The sequence below is a fragment of the Lynx rufus genome, unplaced genomic scaffold, assembly GCF_022079265.1.
Source record: "Lynx rufus isolate CCGP_SWC_20201006 ecotype Redwood Valley unplaced genomic scaffold, mLynRuf1.p SCAF_5, whole genome shotgun sequence".
NCBI lineage: Eukaryota > Metazoa > Chordata > Mammalia > Carnivora > Felidae > Lynx > Lynx rufus.
In genome coordinates, this window is record NW_025814867.1 from 40,466,667 (window position 1) to 40,486,663 (window position 19,997).

Below are 19,997 nucleotides of genomic sequence, written 5' to 3' on the forward strand. Positions count from 1 at the left end.
CTGGCTGAAAGGTCATGAGAGACTCCAAGGCAGACTGCTCAGCTAAGAGGCTGCCAAATTTCTGATTTGCCCAAAGTACACGAAATAAAAACGTTCCTTGTTATTTTAAGGCGGTTAGTGTTGCAGCAATAAATAATGTGAACCGTAAACATTTTATGTTTTAAATTTTACTTGAAGGCCAAATTGATTTTTATTTAAAAGTACTACTGACTTACGGGGCGCGCCTGGGTGGCTCAGTTGGTTAAGCATCCGACTTCGGGTCAGGTCATGATCTCACGGTTCATGGGTCCGAGCCCCGTGTCAGGCTCTGTGCCGACAGCTCAGAGCCTGGAGCCTGCTTTAGATTCTGTGTTTCCCACTCTCTCTGCCCCTCCCTCTCTCATGCTCTGTCTCTCTCTCAAAAATGAATAAATGTTTAAAAAGGTTTTTTTTTTTTTTTATTTTTTTAAAGTACTGACTTAGGACACCACCCTTTGGATTTGCCACTTACCTACTCTGTGACTATGGGCAAGAGTCTGTATATACTCATTAATATGCAAAATGGAAGAATAATAGTAATCACACGATTGAGCTATGTTAAATTTAAATTAAGTAATATACATAAAGTGATTAGAAAGGTACTGGGCACATAGTACAGCACCTCTACCAAAAGTCATTTTGTGAAAGGGTTCATGTTTTAAGTTTGAAAATACATACAATATACCACATTTGACTGTATTCTAATATTTCAGGCTTGTTTCTTAAAATAATATACTGAATATTGAATAATATACTGAATAATATACTGAATATAACTGTTACTATTTTTTCTCATGGACTGTTTCTAAAAGTTGCTTTCACTTCTGCATTGTTTTGTTTCACAGAATTATAATGCATTTTGTACTTCTGCTATAAACAAACTAAGCTTTATGAAGATAGGCATGGTAGTTTCTCATATATGAAATAGTCATCCTAAGGCATAGTATGGAAGTTATATATCACTTCAAGGTCTGGATACAGAGTGGAGACTTCTATTAGGAGACTTCTATTAATATTAAGTATGCACTTCTCCAATTTTATTTTATTTTATTTTATTTTATTTTATTTTATTTTATTTTATTTTATTTTATTTTAACGTTTATTTCTGAGACAGAGAGAGACAGAGCATGAACGGGGGAGGGGCAGAGAGAGAGGGAGACACAGAATCTGAAACAGGCTCCAGGCTCTGAGCGGTGAGCACAGAGCCTGACGCGGGGCTCGAACTCACGAACCGCGAGATCATGACCTGAGCTGAAGTCGGACGCTTAACCGACTGGAGCCACCCAGGCGCCCCAACACTTCTCCAATTTTAGACTCATATCCTTTATCTGAGCTTCACACTCCTTGGGAGACATATCAAATTGTAATTCTTGCCCTTTTGATGTTTACTACAGCAAATAACTTATTTCCTATGGCGCTATTCATTTTACTCTCATAAATAAAACATTCTTTCATCTATTGTATATTTTATTTGCTACTGAGAGCAAATTCTAAGACTAGCATCAGGATTTTATTTCTTTGGTTTGGCCATTTTATTGCTCCTTTAAGCTACCGTATGTTGGGAATACTTATGTATTACACGTTATGAATATTAGAAGCCTTCGCTTTGCATAACTTGTGTCTGCTTTTCAACTTCCCAAAAGACTAATTCTTCCCTAAATAATGCTTCCTTTTCAAGCAGAGTTGTTTCTCACACATATGATGAGAAGTCAGGCCCCTAAAGAATAATAAGGATAAAATTCACTAGATTAACTCTATTTTTGAATTTTTAAAAATGTTTACTTCAATAATTCAGATAAATCGTTGAATCATCCATAAGAAAACAAAATAAAAAATGATTACCTAAGGTGGCTACTGATGTAATAGTTTTATAAAGATGCTGGTTTCTAAACTGAGCTATTTATTAGTTCAACATAAATTAGGGGCAATGACAGTAGAATTTTCCATTAGATTTATTATGTTAATGTAATAAATTAAGAAAAATGATCTGCATATGTTATACAGGAAGAAATAGGAAAAGTCATCATATTATCATTGGTTTTATTTTTGACCTGGCTATCACCAACATGAAGAACATACGTTCACTGAGCTTTATTTGCACAACATTTAAACTGCACATACAGGCTACTAGCTTCTAGTTGCTGAGATGGCACCTATCGAGAAAACAACTGTTTAGGTGATGTTTAAAATATTACTACCAAACAAGTCAATTTGCAAAACGTAATATTACACTTTTCAACAGTTGCTTGAAATTATTTAGCTCACACTGACTATGTACCCCACACAGCACAGAGATGTAAATAAAGCGGCCATTAGTTTCTCATACTTTAACACTCAGAAGAGAGAATGAGAAAAAAAAAAAGGCCCACTTTATGTTTCCCCCCAACCTTATCTATTTGATAAAGATAGAATCTGTAGCTGTGGGGGAAAAGGTTATATCATACAGATGCTCAACAGGAGGAGCATTGTATTTTCCTACAATTATATATAAATATATGTAAGCACACCCTCCCACACACACTCCTACTGGATTCCTTCTCCTTCTACAGTTCCACACAGATTCAGCAGAGCCACGGGAGGGATTGTCTCCACCCTGTATGTGAACAGTTTATAGGACCTTCTAAATAATCTGAGACACTGAAAAAAAAAACAAACTGATTTCTTTTTTCAAGCCAGAAGACATGAGTTTTAATAATTATTGGTGTAAAATTTTTTAAGCATGTACAATCTAGAAAAAGATTTACCAGGGTATTTTCTTCTATTTGTGCATGAATACTTTCTTATTGTCATAGCTAAGCTGTGTAGGCAAAGGTATGCCCTATATCCAAAGTGGAAGCAAGAAATATATTGTGTGCATACAGTGAGTACTCAAATATAAACAATGATCAAACAGTATTAGGTTTTAATTCTTTAAAACCACCAAATAGGATGGTTTTAAGCTCAAGAGAGAAAGAAAAAAGGAAGGGAGGAAGAAAGGAAGGGAAGAAGGAAGAAAGAAAGGAAGGGAAGGAGTAAGGAAGGAAATCATCCAACATTTAATTTTTCCTCAAAAACACCATGTTCACACAAAGGTATCACCATATTTTATGCTTTCTGCCTGAAAGAGAAGAAGAGTAACAATGACCGCTGAGTCTAGAAACTCTGCCAATGACTAGAAGTTGGTGAATGTAAAGGAGAGGAGAATTTGTAGCCAGGCACACTTGCTTTTGAATCTCAATTCTATCACTTACTATGTGGTGGTAACTATATCTCAGTCAACATATTTAAGCTCACCCAGTATTTAAAATAGAATAATGAAAATTATAATCCAGACTTTTTGAGAGATAATTAAATGAAATGGTATATCTAATAACCTTGAGACTGAACAGTTTTTTAAATGTATGCACCTTTTTTAGACAATGAGTTACTGCCATGAGAGATCAGAACCCCCACAGCAGAGGTTATATATATATATATATATATATATATATATATATATATATATATATATATGGAGAGGCAGTTCTTTATTATCTTTATTATACACACACACACACACACACACACACACACATAATTAAATGAGAGACTACAGATCTTCATATTTTTATCAGATGAATGGTCTGGACTAGCCGGAATTTGCCAGTTAGAAATTTAAGATAAAGCAACTCACAATCAGAAGAACAAAAATATAAACCCCAAATTACAAATGTACTCTTTTAAATGAGATTAATAAAATAAATAGAATTTCTCTAAATTCTAAAGTAAGCTACATGATAGCAAAATTTTGTTCAGAATCACTGAGAAACCAATTAAAACCTTTCCTTAAATCATTCTGTTCAAATGTACACTTCCATTTAGATGTTTAAGGGAAACTAACTTGAAAATCACAGACATAATAAAATATTTGCTACACTTCATCAAGCCTGAAGAAACTGCAATGTTTACTTTTTTTTGCATTAGTTCATAGCGTAAAATGTTTCTAGCATTACCTGTACATAACTTATACCAAGTTTCCACAGTGTAGAAACATGTTTGAAATACATTTAGGGCCTTTTCATTTTATAGGATGCAAAGTAGGACCAAAGTAAAATTGGAGGAATGATCGATATTTTTTCCATATTCCAAGTTCCAGTTTGATAATTAGATAATTATTGATCTAGTCAATCATAGTCAATTCCTCCAAAATTTTGAAGGAATGATTTTTGTTTTCTAAAAATGATAAGAGGGGTGCCTGGGTGGCTCAGTCTATTGAGTGTCCGACTTTGACTCAGGTCATGATCTTGCAGTTTGTGAGTTCGAGCCCTGCATCGGGCTCTGTGCTAACAGCTCGGAGCCGGGTGCCTACTTCAGATTCTGTGCCTCCCTCTCTCTCTGCCCCAACCCACTCGCATTCTGTCTCTGTCTCTCTAAAAAATAAATAAACATTTAAAAAAAAATAATAAAATTTTTAAAAATAAATAAATAAAAATAAAAATGATTTTAAAAAAGTAAAATATCATCAAAGGAGAGTAATAACATTGCCTCAAACATCTTATAATATCCAGAAGCTTGAGAAACTGGGCAGCTCAGGGGGTTCTTGACCGTGGTAAGTTGGCTCCACATTTGGTATCCATGTAGAATTTAAAAATTGCATGAAAATAGATTTGTATAGTTCAGTTAGAGAAAGATACATGGAAGGAGTGATGAAGGAGCCAAGCTTTGCTGTTTCAGAAAAATTAAAAGAAAAATATAGGATACATTAGAGCTATTATTTTCCTGTTGTTTTCTGTGTGTGTGCTATTAAATTTGCCAGAAGTCATAATGTAATATGAAACAATGATCTTGGTACAAATATCCTGTCTAGTTCCTGCTTTTAATTAAAATGGTTTTAATATTTCATCAAGATATTTGCAGTGATTTCTAGTCAGTAGTTGTTATTATACTTAGAATGTTTACTTTAATTATTTTGTCATTTAGAATTTCTATTAGAAATAGTGACTGGGTCCTATGAAATACCTTTTCAGATTCTGTTGTTATAATAAATTTGTTGCCCTTTCTTATTGATACAATGGGTTAGACTAATAAATATGGCAGCAGACAACCTTATATTTGTGGGATAAATGCAAACAGCTATTGAAATTTACTCATTTAAAATCCTTTAAACATTTTTTTTATTTTTTTAAAAAATTTTTTTTCAACGTTTATTTATTTTTTGGGACAGAGAGAGACAGAGCATGAACAGGGGAGGGGCAGAGAGAGAGGGAGACACAGAATCGGAAACAGGCTCCAGGCTCCGAGCCATCAGCCCAGAGCCTGACGCGGGGCTCGAACTCACGGACCGCGAGATCGTGACCTGGCTGAAGTCGGACGCTTAACCGACTGCGCCACCCAGGCGCCCCTAAACATTTTTTTAATATTTATTTATTTTTGAGAGAGACAGACACAGAGTGTGAGTGGGGGAGGGACAGAGAGAAAGGGAGACACAGAATCGGAAACAGTCTCCAGGCTCTGAGCTGTCGGGACAGAGCCCATATGGGGCTCCAACTCACGGACTGTGAGATCATGACCTGAGCTGAAGTCAGACGCCCAACAGACTGAGCCACCCAATCGCCCCTAAAGTCTTTTTTAAGGAAAGAACTATTGAACTCAGTAATACAATTTTAGTATCTCTAAGTAATCATTCCTTGATTTCATCTATTATCTTTTTATTTGTTTTCCTAGTTTTCTTATTTTCTTATTTTCTAATTTTTATTTTTTTTTAAGTTTATTTATTTGGAGAGAGAAAGAACGTGAGTGGCGGAAGGGCAGAGAGAGAGGGAGAGAGAGAATCCCAAGTAGGCTCTGTCTGCACTGTCATCAGAGCCCTAGGTGGGGCTTAAGCTCAAGAACCATGAGATCATGACCTGAGCTGATATTAAGAGTCAGAGACTTAACCAACTGAGCCACCGAGGCACCCCTTTTCAAATAATTTTTAAATGTTACTATGACTTCCAATTTCCAGGTCTGCTTGTACGGAGCTTGGCGGTCACCATTCAGTCCTAACACATGAAAAAAACTTGACAACAACTCTTCTTGGATCTAGAGAGGGGATCAGCCCCAAGAATGGAGAGACAGACGGGCAGGTAGAAGGATATATGGTTTATTGGAGCAAAGACTCACAAATGGAAACTCTGGACACAAGCAGCGTCAGAGTAGGAAAACCTAAAGTGTAAGTGACAATTTGCTGAGGCTTGGTGTCGACAACTCTGAGTGTTAAACACTCCAGGGGATCCTGTCATAGGTGGGCATCCACAACATTGTGAGATTTATCTCCAGGAGCTCAACCAGATTTCCACAGTAAAGACAGGAGAAAAATCTCCCCAGGCTTTCAATAGAAGTGGGGAGGAAAGAACCATTTTAAAATGTCAGAGTATTCCATTCTTCTCAACAAGGCCTGCCTTCAGGGGAAACTGGTCAACCAGAGCCTAACCTTCTGTGCTACTATCAAAACCTAACTGACCTGTGGGGCCCCTCGGTGGTTCAGTGGGTGAAGCTTCCAACTCTTGGTTTCTCCTCAGGTCCTGATCTCACAGTTGCGTGAGTTTGAGCCCTGCATCTGACTCTGCGCTGCTTGGAATTCTCTCTCTCCCTCTTTCTCTCTGCTCCTCCCTCACTCGTGCGGTCTACTGTCTCTCTCCCAAAATAAATAAATAAACTTAAAAAAAGAAAAAAAAACTGACCTGTGAAAAGAGAATATCTAATTCCAGCCAGCTTAAGTTGGGAGAAGAGAAATACACAACACCAGTTCTCTTTAGGCATTTTTTCCCACCTAATTGGAGACAAAACAAACAAACAAACAAACAAAAACCTTAAAAAACAGTTGTGAAGTTTACATACCAAAAGCATGGGCTCACTCAAAGACTGAGCTCTAACCCTAGGATTATACGATGGATAGGATTTCTTCTCCTCCACACCTCCCACCACATTAATAAAGGCCTGGTCACAACAGTTCTTTTTACCCAGTAATTCAAATTTGGCTCTCAAGAAAGAATTATAAGGCATTCCAAAAGGGAAATAAACACAATCTGAGGAGACAAAGCATAGCATCAGAATCAGACAGGGCAGTATGTTGGAATGATCAGACTGGGGATTTAAAACAACTACGACTAATACGCTAAGGGCTCTAATGAGTAAAATAGACACCATGGAAGCACAGATGGGTAATTTAAGCAGAGAGATGAAAATTCTAAGAAAGAGCCAAAACAAAGTGTTGAAGATCAAAAACACTGTAACAAAAATGAAGAAGGCCTTTGATGGGCTTATTAGTGCACTAAACAGGGTTGGCATAAGAGTCTCTGATCTAGAGGGTAGATTCCTTCATGAGATCACTCATAAAACCACAAAAGCACCTCGTAAATATCTGGATGTATCCTGGTTTATGTCATTTTCTAAACAGATAACTTATGCACAAATCACAAACGGCTTGTGGCATCATTGGTGCAACACTGTCGCCTTGAAATCAAAGGCTTTAGGCTCACTGATTCCATTTACAAAAATACACAACACACATGCATATATACATACACGCATATATAAAATCTTTGGCTTCTGATTCAAACCAACAAGGAAAACACTACCTTCAAAAGTAAACATCAATTGTCGTCAAGTTATTTCAAATTGAAAATAGTGACAGACTTTTTTTTCTTCTCCTGGAGCAGTTAACAGATGAACTGGGAAAGGATGGCCAAAAAATAGGAACTAAAGTAAGGAGATTTTTCTTGTTTGGTTGGTTCATTCATTTCGTTTTTCAATGAGATCTTTTGATAAAAAGTACTGGGGGTGCCTGGGTGGCTCAGTTGGTTGAGCATCCAGCTCTTGATCTTGGCTCAGGTCACAATCCCAGGGGTGTGAGATGGTGTTCCGCCTAGGGCTATGTGCTGAGGGTGGGGCTTCCTTAAGATTCTCACACACACTCTCTCTCTCTCTCTCTCAAATAATAATAATCATAATAAAAATCCTGATAACATTTCTGCTAAAATGACATCTAATAATTTCCAATAGAATAACATTAATTCAAAAAAAAAAAAGGATGAGAAGAGATGGTAATATGACACATTTAAATGTGATTTTTATAGTACTATACATGTTTTGGGGGGAAATGAGGGCTTTAGTCTTTTATATTTCTTTTATATTTTCTTTTATATTTTTTCATATTTTTTATGTTCCTATTATATTTCTTTTTTATTTCTTTTATATTTTCTAGAGTTTCTAGTCACTACTCTCAAGTTGATATATGATATGTCAATCCCTATAGCCCTTCATAGAACATATTTCAAATTAGAATAGCTCTTAGTATTGTAATAATACATAGTTGAGTAGAACTGGACACCTAGCCTCAGTTCACAGGTCCATGAAAACTTCTAAATATCTGTAGAATAAATTGATACAAATGTGGCACCAGAGTTCTGATTTATTAGTGAAAGATTAAATTTTATTTTTTTAATAATTGCATTATTAAACAAATTAAGACTTCCCTGTGTCCTCAGATAGTAGCATCCACTTTCGTAGGTGCCCCACAACATTCTATCATTCCAGTGATATTAGATCTAGTCTACTATTGAAATTGTTTTGTAGGGGCGCCTGGGTGGCGCAGTCGGTTAAGCGTCCGACTTCAGCCAGGTCACGATCTCGCGGTCCGTGAGTTCGAGCCCCGCGTCAGGCTCTGGGCTGATGGCTCGGAGCCTGGAGCCTGTTTCCGATTCTGTGTCTCCCTCTCTGTCCCTCCCCCGTTCATGCTCTGTCTCTCTCTGTCCCAAAAATAAATAAACGTTGAAAAAAAAAAATTTAAAAAAAAAAAAAAAAAAAAAAAAAAAAAAAAAAAAGAAATTGTTTTGTAAATTTTTCTTTTATTCACATTTTAAGCTGCTCAAGTTTATATAATTAAAATATTTTAATGGGGACTTGCACACCTATCGGATTAATGGAAAGACCATATTCCCCCTACATACAGAGAATAGTTTTTCATTATTCATTCGTTCAAATTTCATTTAGTTATTAAATCATTCCACATTTACTCATCATTTTCTATTTATTAGAGATTCCTGGTAGGTTGATATATTGGTACAAAACTATAGGACCTTCCCTGATTTTAAGAAGTTTGGCCAGTTTTTCTCAATAGGTTGTCTCCACCAGACAAGCAGTTGCTAAAAACACCTTTTTACTTGAAAAGAATAGGTTATGACTGAAGAATTCCAATCAGAGTTCAGAGGCCTCAGCAGTAACAGAAAGTTTTGTTAACCAACCAAGTACAAGGAAAAGAGAATATTTTACTTAGAGATAGTTACTTGTATGAAATTCCACTCGGGGGGCAAGTTGCAAATAGAGAATAAAGAACTGCAAAAACTGGTGAGGGAGGAAACTAACAAAAATTAAGGATGGGCACTCTCAGAAATTTGCCTTTTGTCTGTGTCATTATGTCCATGGTTACAGGACACAATTGAAGCTGTGTCTTCAGCTATGAAATGTTCTGTGCATATTTATATCTCTTCTCTTTGATAGTGCTTAACACACATGCCCAGCAAGTATTTGATTAATGAGTAAAATAAACTACTTTGTAGAATGAGAAACACCATGAAAATAACAAATACGAGTTTTAAAGACCAAAAAAATCAATAGGCTTAATAAAGCCTAATATTTCCAAAACACATAGTAATACTCCTATACTAGAGAATAAACTTTTAAAATACTAAGACCTACAACCTCTTTAAAAGCATAAAGTTTTATTATTGTAGTCTAGCATCAATTGTAAGTCACAAGTACTTATAACAAATCAATTTATTTAAGAGTTCTGTTTTGTGTTATGACCTCTTATGATAACAAAATATTCCCAACACCTTTGAAATTTTTCAAAATGCCCTGATGTAGAATTCCTCCATTACAACCGACCTTGTATCAAAACTTTCTGTCTCTGGGGCACTTGACTGGCTCAGCTGGAAAAGCGTAAAACTCTTGACCTAGGGGGTCATGAGTTTGAGACCCACGCTAGGTATAAAGATTACTAAAATAAATAAATAAACAAACAAGCAAACAAACTGAAAAGAAACCTTTCTGGCTCAAATCAATTCATTTAATATCTCTATTTCATCTTCTATCTCTTTATTAACATAAAAAATTACATGTTTGCAACAGATGGCAAGTAACTTCAAGATCAAAATAATAAAGTAATACATTTAAAAATAAATTCGTTAAATGAAAACCTCTCCACATTAAGACCTGTACAAAATATTCATTACATAATGCCTTATTTAGAATAGCAAAAATTGACGATCAAATGTCTATGAACAACCAATAAAATGGATCCAACTACTATGCTATAACAAGCAACAAATTACCAATCCACATAATATACATGAATCCCAAAGGCTTTATGCTAAGTGAAGGAAGTCCATCACAATCCACTTCATATCGGATGATTGCATTTTTTTAAGTTCTAACAGAGGCAAAGTATAGTGATCTATGGTTGCCAGGAGATGGGAATGAGGAAAGGAGACCAACACAAAAGAACACAGGAGGCTGATCAAACTCAAAGAGGGTTGCTTCAGAGTTAGCTGTCACTGTCCCAACAGAGTCAAAGCTCAGAGTGAACCAATGAAATGAGTAATGTGTCTATCAATTTTCAGGTCATGGATAAAGCAAAGGAGGAAAGAGAAAGATGACATATGTCGCCAGGTGCCACTCAGCAGTAACTTGTAGAGCTCCAGACCAAATTCTAGCAAAGACAGTGAGGAAAGAAAATGTTCAGGAAACATGCTATGTTCCTTCCAAGTATTGTTTACTCTAGCTAGACCATGGAATAAGAGTTTAGTAGTTTTCAAACTGTTGCCCAGGGGCTATTTCTGTCATAATAAAAATTCTTCATATAATTGCTCTTTTTCAAGTTCATTCTCTCACTATGTAGAGTGGAAAACTTCTCAGAGACTGCATAATGTGGTGACATCATCGTTCTGAAGGCTAATGGAATGGGGGTTTGTATAGCTTTGGGTTTCAAATGTTTTTGGGATTTAATTATTCATATGGTAAACATTAGAAGAGATAATTCACATAAATAAAACTGTGGAAATGAGTCCTAAGACCAGAAAGTTTGAAAATTACTAGCATAGTTAAATAAATAATGGACCACCTACCAAGATTGGGTCTGGAACCACCCCTCCCCTCTAGTATAATAAACAGCATTTGCTTCTAGGTTCAAGCTGTGAGAATCACTTTCTAACCACAGCAAAATATTTGCATAGGGAGCTCATATGGTTAAAAAGAACATAGTCAAATTCACTACAGACCTCTATAGGGGACACAGATGAAAAGGACAAAATCTAAATGTCCCTCCATTCAACAATGTGACATTACCCTCAGGTACTCCAACATAGGACCATCCTTATTTTAGTCTGCTTACAGCAACCACATGCTCAGAGGATGCCCAGAGGCAGCTAATTCAGAAGAATAAAGAGACTAACACAACTACAAGGAAAATATATTACTTCTCATAGTGTTCCTCTCAAATATAAAAGCACAACAAAAGGCAAATAAATATTTGAGAAATGTAAATAATATTAAAGAAAATTTTGCTATGGGGGTTCCTGGGTGGCTCAGTCAGTTGAGCATCAGGTTCCTGATTGCCTCTCAGGTCATGATCAGGGTCATGGGATGGGGCCTTACATCAGGCTCTGCGCTGGGTGTGGAACTTGCTTAAGATTCTTTTTCTCCCTCTGCTCCTCCCCTTACTTGCAAATGTGTTCTGTCTCTCTCAAAAAAACAAAAGAAAGAAAGAAAGAAAGAAAGAAAGAAAGAAAGAAAGAAAGAAAGAAAAAGAAAGAAAGAAAAATTTGCTATGAACAATGAGAATAATTGGTCTAGTCAAAAACTGGATCTATGAATCTGAGGACGAAAGCATAATACTATGTAATCATAGAATCATAAGCATGTTATATACAGAAAATTTTATGAACTTCTCAGAACTTCAAATCAGAAAACAAGAAATAACTACAAATTACAATGTAATTTCTAAAGACATTCAATAGAATAGAATAGAATAGAGAATGTATGTATAAGCGACTGGAAATTTAAAATTAGAAAATCTCCCAGAAGTTTCAAAAATAAGTAAAAGAAATATAAAATGTCATATAAAAGTTTAGAGTTCTGGAGTACAAAGCCAGAAGTTCAAATGGCCATATAAATAAAAGTGCTGACGGGAGAACACTGAATTTACGGCAATAAATGATAGCTGAGAATATGTCTTCTCACTTCAGTTCATCTTCACAGAGTTCACCACTGACAAGCAGAAAATTAAATATACATATATCTAGACATATACTTGTGATTTTAAAAAGATTTTAAAAACTGAATTTTTAGTAATAAAATAATAATAATAATAACAACATCAACAACTTTACCTCTAACATAGTGAGAATAAGACTGAATTATCTCATTAGTTATATCTAATGTCAATTACTGACAAAGTAGTAAGTCCCTTGTCTTCCATGTTTTGACTATTACTGATCCTTGAATTATATATAACAAAAACAGTCAAATGTGAGGGCAATATGAAAGTATTTTCACATATATAATGACCAAAAACACTTCTCTTCCTGATAATCTTTCCAAAAAACTTCAATTTTCTCAACAATAAAATGAGTTTCTAAGATCTTTCATTTTCCCAATCAACAAAATTCTAGATGGTTCCAAATGAGCCATTTCTGTTTGATGTTTACTAACAATGCTAACTGAATATCAGTTGTGAAAACAAAAAGAACCTGAAGAAGTGCACCAGAAAATATAAAAGAGGAAGACAGGATCTAAATCTAATCCAGGGGTGCAGTGAACAAATGTGTCATTAGACCGGGGCAGCAGGCCCCACAGTATATAGGTCCAAATTATGTTAGGAGAACATATGAGAACTTCAAGTGAAGGGACTAGAAATGACTCAGGACTCTGTATCTTCAATGAATAATTGATGAGACCTATGCCTAAAATTTTATGTTCAACCATTTGCCTTCCAGGGCAGATATATGAAGCAGACAAACTTACGTGTATCCATCAGGAGAGGCGGTCATATGCTAAAACTACCCTGCATCTACAATGGCTGAGAAAACCAACATCAATATCTCACACGGCAAATGTGCATCATGGATCAGCTGGGGGCTCTCCCCTACCTTATCTTCACTTGAGGGCCCCTGCTAAATCGACTTCGTCGGGGGGGTGCCATTTTTGCTAAGGTGATAGGAGTACACATGATGAACTGTGCCCAAGCTCAACATCTTTATCTGGAAGTAAACAAATTGCATGTTATCATCCATGTTTTACTCACCAAAGCACAGCCTGCTTTAGGAGCAGTGAATTGACATCTTATGTTTGGAGAAAAAACAGCCACAACTTTTTGCTAAATAGTATTTATGACACACATATTTCATAGAATTATTACCTATTACTTTATCATAATATCATTTTTGATACATAAGGATTAAATTTATCCCTGAGAAAGAGAGGTATTGATAAATTTAGCACACACAGGTTTAGGTCTAGTTTTGTTCTCCCATTACCAAAGGCTCCTTGGGTAACTGGGGCAGATCACCTTATCTAAGATCTATTTCTCAGGCATAAAGTCAATCTAAGTTGTTCAATTTCCTATGGTTTTAAAGAGACTTCCCCTGCTGGCTTGACATTGGCTTCTACATTATAGACATAAAGTAAGAACTTTAATGCACAGAGAAGTTCGATGACTCAAAGAATTTCACAGGACATGTTGGTAATCAATCTGAACTCTATTACATTATTTATATAGCTAAAGTTACATATATTTTATATCAAAAGCACATGGTGAATCTCCCAAAACAAAAGCAAAGACATAATAATCATAATTGCCAACCACGGAAACAAAATCTGTCTTAACAAAGCCAAATGATCTATTTTCCTTTTCAAATCTGCATTTGCATATCATATACTGGGCTCTTAGAAGTTAATGATGGTTATAGAACGGGAAAAAAATGAAATAAATGTGGAAGAGAACTGAAAAATATGTCATGTCATAGTCCAGACAGTATCTAAGATGTATTGCATAAAATATTTGTCAGCAAATGCACTTCAATCTCTGTAGGATTCTCTACACTTGAAAGAACAGATGTTCATTGTGTTTGATGAGCTGCAAAACCATTGCCTGCATCGAAAACAAAAGGAAAAAAGTGACATTGACATTGACATGTGACAAAAGCAGTCACTTCACAGCAAATTTCTGTTCAATCATTTATACCTTTCTTGAGTATCTGTAAGGTTCTAGTAACAAAATATCAAGAAAACAGTTATTTATTTTGCTTGATTTTAAATTACATATTTGTTTACTTCATTTTCTTCTCAAGATGGGAGACAAAATATTAATATACACAACAAATGTGGTTTTTTCAGCAATACAATACAAAAAATTCATTCTCCTTATAAAAATGTGAGACTTGTAATGATAAATGAGCCACTAATTACAATTGTCTTTCCTATTCTGCTTTATCTCCCATCATCAGTTACTGGTTTTAGGTTTTTCGTGTATATTTACGAGCAATAATAACTGATAATATGCCTGTGTGTAAAGTTTATATAGATATACATTGTGTCTAAATGTAAATGTGTGTGTTGCATATGTTACATTTGAGCTATAAAGCTGGAACACGTTTATTTTTGTGCACATTGTATTATTTTTCAAATATGAAGATCATGTTTGATCTTTGTAAAGTTTAATACTGATATTCTGATATGATCACGGCAGTTTCTAAAATGTGGAAATAATTCCATACGTGTATAGTTAGTAGCATTTACCCCAAGCCATTTTCTTCCAGCTAACTTCCCTCTCCCTAAGGAGTCCCATGACCCAGCAACTACATAGTGAACACTTAGCCTAAAAGAAGGCCTTCAGATGTTGCACTGTGCCCTAGAGAGTCAGCACTCTTCTGAATGGCCAAAGGAGTGAATTATTGTCAATATCACCCCTGGATATATATCAAAATATAATTTGTCATTTTGTCATTAGTAATTTTTTATCCCACTTTTTTTGTTGTTGTTTGTCTTGTTTTTGTTTTTGTTTTTTCTTTTAGAGAGAAAGAGAGAAGCATGAGCAGGGGAGAGAGGCAGAGGGAGAGAGAGAGAGAATCTTAAGCAAGCTCCATGTTCAGCACGGAAGCTGACACGGGGCTCAATCCCACGCCCCTTGGATCATAACTTGAGCTAAAATCATGAGTCAAGAGTCCAGTGCTCAGTCTAAGCCACCCAGGCACCCCTCTCCCACTTCCTTATATGACTTCTTTTCATAACACATTTTACCTTCTAACAAATATAAAATGTAATTATAATTTCATTTACTTGATGGGGATTTTTTTTTTCTGTTATTTTCTGCTATATCCCAAGTGCCAGCATAATGTAGTGTCAGTGAATGTTTACTGAATTAACAATCTTGTGCTCTTACCAACATTGAAAAATCTTTATAATTGTTGCTAGTAAAATAAATTGAAAATTTCACATTGCTTTGTCAGTTAACATTTCCCATATTGCAACTGAGATTGAGCACTGTATTTCAAATGATTATTGTTTATATAAATATTTACATTCTATAAATTGTCAGATTATATGTCAGCTTATTGTTAACAAATTTGTATTCCTCATGTGATTTTTCAATAAATTTGTTTAAATCCTTATACTTTTTCTGAGGGCCACTTTGCTTCTGATATAATTACCAATTACTCCTTCCACTCTTCTAAGTGTAATTTGCAGATGTAGTTTGATTCCAGGGCAGAATATTTAAAATTTCAGTTATTTAAAAATTTTGCTCTCTTGTTCCTAGTTTCCAATATTATTTCACTGTAGTGAGAAAAAGGGGGTTGCCTGATTTAAAAAAAAAAACAAAAAACTTTTTTTTTAATGTTTATTCATTTTTGAGAGAGAGGACAGAGAGAGAGAGACAGAGCATGAGCAGGGAAGAGGCAGAGAGAGAGAGGGAGACACAGAATCCGAAGTAGGTTCTAGGCTCTGAGCTGTCAGCACAGAGCGGGATGCGGGGCTTGAACTCACGGACCGCGAGATCGTGACCTGAGCTGAAGTCGGACGCTTAACCGACTGAACCACCCAGGCACCCCGCCTGATTTTTTTATTTTTAAAATATATTTTTTTTTAATTTTCAGTAGAAGTTAGTTACATAAAACAGGCCAAGCATTTTTGTAGTCTTGTATTATACAACTCAGGACCTTGGTGGACTATTATGTAAATGTTCTTTTTCACACTTCTTGTTCCACATGGGTGAATGTGAGGGCTTAATTCCACACAGTCACTCAACACTCAGGATTTTGGAGGCTCCAAGGCACATAACTGTACCACAGGTAACATGCAATCTTAAAACCGGCGAAAAGATAGCTTCCGTGCTTGACCTGGCATACCTTTCTTCTACACACAGATCATCTGTCAGAACTGGTCACATGGCCATGCTTCCCTACAAGGGAGCTGGGGACAGTGAATAGGTGGTCAGCATGTCCCTTTATTAATGTTTCCTTCTAGTTCCCAAGTATCCTTTTGCTCCTTTCTTTCCTTAAATGGAGCACAATCAAATCCTTCTTAAGGGAACAAAACACATACTTTCTCCACTCAGCGTGTGTGGTCTCTGGGTGATAGGTGGTCCTCCCTGTGTCATTCCAAAAAATGTCTCCTCTTGGTCCAGAGGACCTGATAAATTACGTTTCTGTCGCCTCATATTTTTGTACAATGACCCCACGGGGATAACACAATTACAATGAATTTCTCCTGGTGGAAAGACAAAGCGGTTTATAACATTTCTGAAATTGTGAGGGTTGATATCGTGAGGGTGCTTTTCCTGGGATTAATGAATGGTTCTTAATTAGGCATTGATTTTGCTTTTAGCAGAGACTGCTTTGTTCATTTTTCTCTATGGTCCCTGACTCTGCACTCTTGGAGGCTGTTATGTACCGAATGCTTGTTGCTTCCCCAAATTCACATGTCGAAGTCCTAGCCCCCCAGTGTGGCTATATTTGGAGAAGGAGCTTTCAAGGAGTAAATGAAGTTAAATGAAGTCATAAAGATGGGGTCCTCATCCAACAGGATCAGTGTCTTTCAAGAAAAGACACCAGCGTGCTTGCTCTCTGTCTGTCTCTCTCTGCACAAAGGCCATGAGAGGGCATGGTATTTGTTAATGGCAGCTGAGTTGGCTGATAGAGGGACATTTCCCTTGTTCTCAGCCTCAGTGGCCAAACCTCCGTGGCTGCTGAGGAATATGCCCGGCCTCAAGTCCTTTCTATACTCACAGCAGGTGGGGAGCCCAAGGGCTTTTTATTTTCATAGAATCACAAAAAATTTGTAAATTTGTCTTTTTTTTTTTTTTAATTTGAGAGAGAGAGAGGGAGAGATTGGGAGAGAACGAGCGGGGGAGGAACAGAAGGACGGAGAGAACAAATCCCAAGCAGGCTCCACACTCAGCATAGAGCCCAACGTGGGGCTGGATCGCACGATGCTGGGAGCATGACCCTGGGATCTTGACCCAAGCTGAAATCAAGAGACGGACAGTCAACCGACTCAGCCACTCGGACGCCCCAAGTCACAGCAATTTTAAACTCTAGACTCATAGTATGTTTAGCAGCACTGCAGTCTTTGTTCATATATGTTTGAATCCAGTCAATTCCATGTGCTAGTTATTTTTGAAAAATCGTTTTAAGTTCTGCTTTCTTTACTTTTTTGCCAAATGCCTCTTTCACAAATTATCCTCTCAGGCTTCTCTGGCAAAGCCAGATTTATACCCTGAATCATATTATGCACTGACATGTATTACCAGCTGTCATACCATTATACGGATATATTTTCCTGAATCATCTTAATCAGGTAAGAAGTTTAGCAGTAAGAGAAAAGGCTACACCCAGGGTGCCTGTGTGGCTCAGTCAGTTAAGCGTCTGACTGGCTCAGGTCACGATCTCATGGTTTGTGAGTTCAAGCCCTGTGTCGGGCTCTGTGCTGACAGCTCAGAGCCTGGAGCCTGCTTCGGATTCTGTGTCTCCTTCTCTTTCTGTCCCTCCCATGCTTATGCTCTGTCTCTGTCTTTCAATAATAAATAAACATTAATTTTTTTTTTAAAAAGGAAAAAGGCTACACCCTTAATCTGATTTTTGCCTCAAAGCTGAATTTCAAAGGCCTTTGTTGCTCACATATTTTCATGGTTTTATCTCCTATTGTAAAAGTTAAAAGCAATTTACTGCTTCAATATTTTTACACCCAGAAATTTTCAGATTTCTTTATTACCTTCTATTCTGGCTTGAAAACAATCTGGTTATTTTCTGAGCTTATCATTTGCATCTAACACCTAGTCAAATCCAGTCAATAATAATCAATAAATTATAGTTCAGTTCTCCAACATTTTCTCCAAGAATTAAAAGTTCACCAAACCTAAAAAAAAAAAAAAATGTTCACAAAGCCTATGATCTAGGCTTCAAGTTAGGTCTGATGAGTTTTACTAGATGTTTTGTCATTGCACGACATAGAATACCATCTTTCCATTCTCAGGAATTAATTTCTGAATTGGTCATCACCTGGTCCTTAAAATAATGCGAGCTTTTTCACACATCTGTTATGGTAACCTCACTTCCAATGGCTTTTAGTGAGGATAGGATAGGTCATGCTATAGTAGCTATACCAAAATTTCAAGGGCTTAAAACAGCATATCGATGCCTAATTCTGATGGTGTGTATGATGTAAACTAGCAGAGGTTTCTGCTCTATCAGGGAGTGGGATCTCTTCCTCCACCCTTTGAATTTGGACTTGACCTGTAACCTGGTTTTACCAATGGGATGGCAGCAAATGTGATGCAAGTGGAGACTTGAAATGACTGAGGCACTGGAGTTTGCTCTTGCTTGGTACGCTTGAAACCACAAGAGAACCGTATGAACAAGCCCATGATAGTGTACGAGAAGATGAGGGCGTGCATAGAAGGAATGTGATCACCCTTTGTCACAATTTACTTCCAGAGATAGGAGGTAGGTCATTTAGATCATTTAACCTACCAGCCAGCTATCCACAGGCATATGATAGAGCCCAGCAGAAATCATTTGAACACCTTCAGACCAGAAAAACTACCTATCCACTAATAAAATCACAAGTTAGATGAAATAGTTAGTGTTTTAAGTCAATACGTTTGTTAAGCCAAATACATTTTTTAAGTTTTTAAGTTCTAGATTTTCTTTGTCATACATCAAAATCTAACTGATAAATGAATATCGAGAAATGGGGTGCTGCTGGAACAAAATGCTAAAACATGTTGCAATCATTTTGGGCCTGGGGCTGGTGAAGACTGGAAAAGCAGCAAGGAAATTGTAGAATTTGGAAAACTGGCAACATTACTGCTAGATGGGCCTGGAAAAATGGCAAGCTGTATTATACAGTGGTGGAAAAACTGTTAAAACTGTTGCCTGTGGTAACTTGGAATATAGACATGTACCCAAGGAACCCGAGGATTTGGCTAAAAACATTGCTAGAATTTAAAAAAGAAAATTCACAAATATTTATGTCTTTGAATAAGCAATACTACCAATTTTCTCAGATATGCTCCCTTTGCCATCTGGGTATACCTTCTACCCTCCTCCTCTCCAGGAGGCCAAAGAGTATGAACAACAATTTATAGGCTACTTTATCCCTGACTCGTATTATGTTCAAAAATTTAGAAGCACTGGCACAGAATAGGGGAATAAGAGGACAGTGAAATTAGTGTATTTAATGGCATAGCTATTTTTCTGTCAAAGTCACAGGTTGATAGCGATGAAACTCCACTACCAAAGGTCATACTTCCTGTCCCTCTACAACTACAGCTGCATCCACAGTTTCTCTCTCCATTTCCCCCTCTTCTAGCTCCCAACGGGGCAACAGAATCCCACTGCTGATGGCCCAAGAGTGCTTTATATCCCTGATGAATTTTTTTTTAAACCTGAGCCACTGAGGTGCCCCTAAAGCTCCCTGCATTTTCT